Raw genomic sequence first — 8,064 nt, 5'->3', positions numbered from 1 at the left:
CTTATTGATCACTGGACGTCCCAGGAGGTCTTCCTCCTTGGGATTCACGTCCTCCTCCTCTCTTGTGAGTTCGGCCATGATTGCTATATCAATGGCCTTGCACTCTCCTTTTGGATTTTCTTCTGTATTGCTTGGGAGAGTACTAGGAGGGATTTCAGTGATCCTTTTACTCAGCTGGCCCACTTGTGCCTCCAAATTTCTAATGGAAGACCTTGTTTCATTCATGAAACTTACAGTGGCCTTAGATAGATCAGAGACTAAGTTTGTTAAATTAGAGGTATTTTGTTCAGAGTTCTCTGTCTGTTGCTGAGTGGATGATGGAAAAGGTTTGCTATTGTTAAACCTATTTCTTCCACCATTATAAAAGCCTTGTTGAGGCTTTTGTTGATCCTTCCATGAGGGATTTGGCTGATTTCTCCATGAGGGGTTATAGGTGTTTCCATAAGGTTCACCCATATAATTTACCTCTGCTATTGCAGGGTTCTCAGGATCATAAGCTTCTTCTTCAGAAGATGCCTCTTGAGTACTGTTGGATGCAGCTTGCATTCCATTCAGACTCTAAAAAATCATATTGACTTGCTGAGTCATTATTTTATTCTGATCCAGTATGGCATTCAGAGTATCAATTTCAAGAACTCCCTTCTTCATAGGCATCCCATTACTCACAGGATTCCTCTCAGAAGTGTACATGAACTGGTTATTAGCAACCATGTCAATGAGTTCTTGAGCTTCTGCAGGTGTTTTCTTTAGGTGAATGGATCCACCTGCAGAAGTATCTAATGACATTTTAGCTAATTCAGACAGACCATCATAGAATATGTCCAGGATGGTCCATTCTGAAAGCATGTCAGAAGGACACTTTTTGGTCAGTCCTTTGTATCTCTCCCAAGCTTCATAGAGGGATTCACCTTCTTTCTGTCTGAAGGTCTGAACATCCACTCTAAGCTTACTCAGCTTTTGATGAGGAAAGAACTTGGCTAAGAAATCCTTGACTAGCTTATCCCAAGAGTTTAGGCTATCCTTAGGTTGAGAGTCCAACCATACTCTAGCTCTGTCTCTTACAGCAAAAGGGAAAAGCATGAGCTTGTAGACTTCAGGATCTACTCCATTAGTCTTAACAGTATCACATATCTGCAAGAATTCAGTTATAAACTGAAAAGGATCTTCAGATGGAAGTCCATGAAACTTGCAGTTCTGCTGCATCAGAGAAACTAATTGAGGTTTAAGCTCAAAATTGTTTACTCCAATGGCAGGAATGGAGATGCTTCTTCCATGTAAATTGGAATTAGGTGCAGTAAAGTCACCAAGCATCCTCCTTGCATTATTATTATTTTTGGCTGCCATCTCCTCTTCTTGTTCGAAAATTTCTGAAAGGTGCTTGCTGGATTGTTGTAATTTAGCTTCTCTTAGTTTCCTCTTCAGAGTCCTTTCAGGTTCTGGATCTGCTTCAACAAGAATGTTCTTGTCTTTGCTCCTGCTCGTATGAAAAAGAAGGACAGAAAAATAATAATAGGGATCCTTTTTACCACAAGGGTAAGGAGAGCAGAGATGTGGGATGAAGAGAGGTGTTAGTAGATGAATAAATAAATAGAAGGAGATGAGAGAGAAGGAGAATTTTCGAAAATTATTTTTGAAAAAGAGTTAGTAATTTTCGAAAATAGTTTTTGAAAAAGGTTAGTAATTTTTCGAAAATTAAAATAATTAGTTAATTAAAAAGAAATTTTGAAAAAGAGGAAAGATATTTTCGAAAATTAGAGAGAGAGAGTTAGTTAGGTAGTTTTGAAAAAGATAAGAAACAAACAAAAAGTTAGTTAGTTAGTTGAAACAAATTTGAAAATCAATTTTGAAAAGATAAGAAGATAAGAAGTTAGAAAGGATATTTTAAAATCAAATTTTGAAAAAAATAAGATAAAGAGATATTTTTGAAAAGATATGATTGAAATTAGTTTTGAAAAAGATTTGATTTTTAAAATCACAATTAATGACTTGATTCACAAGAAATCACAAGATATGATTCTAGAACTCAAAGTTTGAATCTTTCTTAACAAGCAAGTAACAAACTTGAAATTTTTGAATCAAAACATTAATTGATGATGTTATTTTCGAAAATTAGGAGATAAAGATAAGAAAAAAATTTTTGAAAAATATTTTTAAAATTTTCAAAAATAAATAAGAAAAATGAAAAAGATTTGATTTTTGAAAAAGATTTTGAAAAAGATAAGATTTTTAAATTGAAAATTTGATTTGACTCATAAAAACAACTAGATTTTTAAAAAAAAATTTGAAAAAGTCAATCCAAATTTTCGAAATTTATGAGTGAAAAAGGGGAAGATATTTTTTTTTTTTTTGAATTTTCAATGATGAAAGAGAAAAACATGAAAAAGACTCAATGCATGAAAATTTTTAGATCAAAATGATGAATGCATGCAAGAATGCTATGAATGTCAAGATGAACACCAAGAACACTTTGAATGTCAAGATGAACATCAAGAACTTATTTTTGAAAAATTTTTAATGCAAAGAAAACATGCAAGACACCAAGGAGATTTAAGAGGGCGGTCAGCAAGTCATAGAGAAATTCTTGTAGGCTTCACCTTTTCAATTTGAAGTTTGTACAATAAAGATAATGGCATTAGATTGATGCTAGTTCCCAGGTCACACAAAGCTCTTTCAACAGTCACTTTCCCAATTGTGCAAGGGATCACAAAGCTTCCAGGATCTTTTAATTTCTCAAGAAGGTTCTTTAAGATTATAGCACTACACTCCTTTGTGAGCACCACGGTTTCATTCTCCCTCCAATTTCTTTTCTTGGAAATTAACTCTTATATAAACTTGGCATATAAGGGCATTTGTCCAAGAGCTTCAGGAAAGAGGATGTTTATTTGTAGCTTCTTGAAAACCTCCAGAACTTAGAAAATTGATGATCATTGGCCTCTTTTTTGCAACCTTTGAAGGTATAGTATTCTTGGCTTGTATTCAGACATTGGATATTCTCTTTTGGTGTATCTTTGGAGGTTTGTGTTAGTTGTTGTTGAGTAGATGGGATTGCCTGTTCTTCTTGCAAATTGTTACCCTCTGGAGCTGCTTCTCTGTTCTTGGCAACATGTGTTTCATCTTCTTCCCTTTTTAGCACTCTTCCACTTCTTAGACTTATTGCTTTGCATTTTTCGTTGGGGTTTGGAATTCTATCACTGGAAAGAACACTTATGGCTTGGTACACGAAATTGTGATCTCAGGCAACGGCGCCAGAAACTCTGTACGCACGTCTTAATAAATTGTTTTTCATTCAGAACTTCGATACAACTAACCAGCAAGTGCATTGGGTCGTCCAAGTAATAAACCTTATGTTAGTAAGGGTCGATCCCACGGAGATTGTCGGCTTGAAGCAAGCTATAGTCACCTTGTAAATCTCAGTCAGGCGGATATCAAATAGTTATGGAGTTTTCGAATATTAATAATAAATAGAAAATAAGGATAGAAATACTTATGTAATTTATTGGTTAGAATTTCAGATAAGCGTATAGAGATGCATTCGTTCCTCTGAACCTCTGCTTTCCTGCTGTCTTCATCCAATCAATCTTACTCCTTTCCATGGCTGGCTTTATGTAAGGACATCACCGTTGTAAATGGCTACTTTTTATCCTCTCTGGAAAATGGTCCAATGCGTTGTCACTGCATGGCTAATCGTCTGGAGGCATCACCCTTGTCAATGGCTGCATCCCATCCTCTTGTGAAAATGGTTCAAATGCTCTGTCACAGCACGGCTAATCATCTGAGGTTCTCGATCATACTGGAATAGGATTCACCCTCCTTTTGCGTCTGTCACTACGCCCAGCACTCGTGAGTTTGAAGTTCGTCACAGTCATTCAATCCCAGAGTCCTACTCGGAATACCACAGACAAGGTTTAGACTTTCCGGACTCTAATGAATGCCGCCATCAATCTAGCTTATACCACGAAGATTCTGATTAAGCGATCCAAGAGATACTCATTCAATCTAAGGTGGAACGGAAGTGGTTGTCAGGCACGCGTTCGTGGGGGAATGATGATGATTGTCACGTTCATCACATTCAGGTTGAAGTGCGAATGAATATCTTAGAAGCGGAATAAGTTGAATTGAATAGAAAAACAGTAGTACTTTGCATTAATCTCTGAGGAACAGCAGAGCTCCACACCTTAATCTATGGAGTGTAGAAACTCTACCATATGAAAATACATAAGTGATAATGATTCAGGCATGGCCGAATGGCCAGCCCCCATGAAAGTCTAAGATAGCATAAAACTGATCAAAGATGTCTAATACAATAGTAAAAGGTCCTATTTATAATAAACTAGTTACTAGGGTTTACAGATGTAAGTAATTGATGCATAAATCCACTTCCGGGGCCCACTTGGTGTGTGCTTGGGCTGAGCTTGAATGTTACACGTGCAGAGGCTCTTTCTGGAGTTGAACGCCAGGTTGTAACGTATTTCTGGCGTTCAACTCTGGTTTGTGACGTGTTTCTGGCGTTTAACTCCAGACTGCAGCGTAGAATTGGCGTTCAACGCCCTTTTGCGTCGTCTAAACTCGGTCAAAGTATGGACTATTATATATTGCTGGAAAGCCCTAGATGTCTACTTTCCAACGCAATTTAAAACCGCGCCATTTTGAGTTCTGTAGCTCCAGAAAATCCACTTTGAGTGCAGAGAGGTCAGAATCCAACAGCATCAGCAGTCCTTCTTCAACCTCTGAATCTGATTTTTGCTCAAGTCCCTCAATTTTAGCCAGAAAATACCTGAAATCACAGAAAAATACACAAACTCATTGTAAAGTCCAGAAATGTGAATTTAACATAAAAAATAATGAAAACATCCCTAAAAGTAACCAGATTCTACTAAAAACATACTAAAAACAATGCCAAAAAGCATATAAATTATCCGCTCATCATGGCTTTCCCTATTTCTTGAGCCATTTGTCCCACTTAAATTTCCAAATTTCTCAATGAAGCCTATTGATTTTTAATGCTAATCCTTGTACCCTCTAATAAACCCATATTTTATGATATATTTTGTGCTCAAATTGAGTGATTTATTCAATCCTTCACCCACTTATTCATATTAATTTCATGGTTTTACTTTCCCTTCCTTATTATGTGATGTATGTGAAAAACATGTTTTCTATGGTTAAAAATAATTATTTTGATTACCCTTTATTTCCATTCGATGCCGTGATTCTTGTGTTGAGTAATTTCAGATCTTATAAGGCAGGAATGACTTAAAGGATGGAAAGAAAACATACAAAATTGGAAGGAAAGCATAAAATGGAGTTTTTGAAGAAACTGGCAGCGATGCGATCGCATGGACGACGCGGCCGCATGCCAGCGCGAAATGGCAGTGACGCGACCGCATGATTGACGCGACCGCGCGCCATGAGCGAAATGCATATGACGCGGACACATGACTGAAGCGACCGCGTGACAAGGAAAACTCCAGACGGCGCGACCGCGTGACCCACGCGGACGCGTAACAGAGGCCACGCACCAAATATTACAGAAAACGCCCCTAGCGATTTCTGAAGCCCTTTTTGGCCCAAATCCAAGTCCAGAAGGCACAGATCAGAGGTTATGAAGTGGGGGAATGCATCCACTCGGAGGGGAGTCTCCAATTAGTTAGTATTCATGAATTAGATGTAGTTTTGAGGGAGAGGTTCTCTCCTCTCTCTTTTAGGATTTAGAATTAGGATTTCTTTTGCTTTCAGGATTATCTCTTTTTATCAGGTTCAATATTCCTTTTTATTTATCTTTTCGATTTAGTTTATGAATTCTTCTATGTTACAGATTATTCTTTTGAATTAATGTTATTTGAGGTATTTCAGTTTATTATTGCTTTCTTTTATTTATATTACTGTTGCTTCCAATCTGAAGACATTTTTATTCCAGTAGATTTATTTTTCCCCTTTTGGTCTTGGTTAGGAAATCAGTAACTCAGGAGTTATCAAACTCAACGTGATCGATAATTGTTATCTTTGCTAATTGAATTGAACTTCAACAATCCCAATCTTTCCTTAGGGATTAACTAGGATTTGAGGATCAAACTAATTAGTCACTTGACATTCCCTTGCTCTAGCAAGGGTTAACTGAGTGGAATTAAGATTCAATTTTCATCATCATTGATAAGGATAACTAGGATAGGACTTCCAATTTCTCATACCTTGCCAAAAGTGCATTTTACAGTTATTTACTCATTTTACAGTCTTTTACTTATTTTAATTGCAATTTAAATTACTTGTTCCTCATCTTCACAACCCCAATTTACAATCTTCATAACCAATAATAAGAACATACTTCCCTGCAGTTCCTTGAGAAGACGACCCGAGGTTTAAATACTCGGTTATCAATTTTAAAGGGGTTTGTTACTTGTGACAACCAAAACGTTTGTAAGAAAGGTTGATTGCTTGGTTTAGTAACTATACTTGCAACGAGAGTTTACTATAACTTCTAAACCATCAATCTTCAGTTCTTCAAAATGGCGCCGTTGTCGGGGAACTGCAATCGTGTGCCTTATTATTGGTTATTGTAAATATTTTTCTTTTACTTGTTTATTATCTTTATTTTTCTCTTTTTATTTCCATTAGCTACTATGAATCCTCACCCCTCTCGCTTTGAGTTTGGTTCTAATATTGTTGAAAGGAGTAAAAGTTATAACAGCAACATGCATCAAGGTCAGAGCAATCAAAGATGGATGGAGCCAAAAGGATCTGATCAACCCTTTAGGCAACAACACCCTCCAAGATATCATGGACAAAGACCATTCTACAATGCGTACCAAGCTGATAGATATGGTGGACAACCTTGTAACTACCAACAAGTCCCACCCCATGCCTATAGACCATCCTCTCAACACAACTTCGAACCACCACACTCACAAGCTCCTTTTCACCATTCGCCACCATATGATCCTCATTTACCCCGATTCCAATCCAATTATTCCCAAACACCACCACTTCCCAATGTACCACGTCTAAATCCATCACCCTAAGAATCAGAGGTTCGCCTCAAGGAAACAGTAGATCAACTTCAAACAACCCTTTATCAACTGGAGCAAGCAATAAGTCAATTATCTTCTAGACGTTCGAACATTCAAGGACCTCCCACAACTCCGTGTGGACAATCTAATGATGAGCATAACATGAAGGAGATACTAGAAACTCCAGTGGACAGAGCAGGGCATGACTTCGTATTGGAACAAGTAGAGGAAGCCGTCATTATACAAGAAGAAGAGTTGGTTAAAGACCTAGGAGACGCTGAACCTCCATGGGAATCCAAATTTGTGGAGAATTCTGTCAAGGACGTTACAATTGATGCTAAGGAGGATAGTACACAACCCCCAAGGCAAGTCTTTTATGAGGAACTAGACGGAATACTCCAAGAAGCAAGTTTCCTTGATGATGATAGTCACGAGTCAAGTTCTCCTAGTAATGAACTTGCATCCGCAAGTGAATTCTCTGAGATCGAAGAGTCTTCCCCAAGTGAATACGAAGACGATGCAGAGGTAGATTTCTCTCAACCTCCCATTTATGACTTAAGTGACGAGGAAGACATAGAAGGCTTTGATCAGGACATGGATGCAATTGAAGAAGTCTGCAAGGAAGTGAAGAAATTCACAGAAGAGCACAAGGGAGTAGAACTTACAAAACCACTAGAAACACCTATCCCAAGGCCATTACCACCCAATATAAGCTTCAAGTGGGTACAATCCTTAACCCTTAGCTTTATTTTCTCACTTGAATACGGTTTGCTCGAAACAGATGGCCAGCTTAGAGCTCTCTGCGGCTTTAAGAGTAAGAGAAAAATGGCTCGCACTCAGAACTGGTGCACAAGGTTCAATAAGGTTCCACGCTTCAACTCGAAGTGTGTGGATTGGCATCATGATCTATAAAATGGATCTCGAAAAATGTTTGGTTATCTTGGTGAAAATCTACTTTCTAAACCGCTCGGATGGAAAAATATAGATCAAGACAAAGGCGGATTTAAAAGCAATGTATGGGATCCTGGAATCTATTTTGACATTTGTCACCCCGGGAGCC

At 37.7% G+C, this 8,064-nt stretch overlaps 1 non-coding gene across 1 annotated transcript; it reads left to right on the top strand.

Annotated features, from left to right (window-relative positions):
* The first annotated feature begins 840 nt into the window (after nt 1–840).
* Nucleotides 841–948, top strand: LOC112782114 (small nucleolar RNA R71). The gene has a single exon (XR_003192852.1). It is a non-coding gene; the product is annotated as a small nucleolar RNA R71 (small nucleolar RNA).
* Nucleotides 949–8,064: the final 7,116 nt, after the last annotated feature.

This window comes from Arachis hypogaea, chromosome 19, assembly GCF_003086295.3.
Source record: "Arachis hypogaea cultivar Tifrunner chromosome 19, arahy.Tifrunner.gnm2.J5K5, whole genome shotgun sequence".
Lineage (NCBI taxonomy): Eukaryota > Viridiplantae > Streptophyta > Magnoliopsida > Fabales > Fabaceae > Arachis > Arachis hypogaea.
This window is presented reverse-complemented; position numbering and strand designations above follow the sequence as displayed.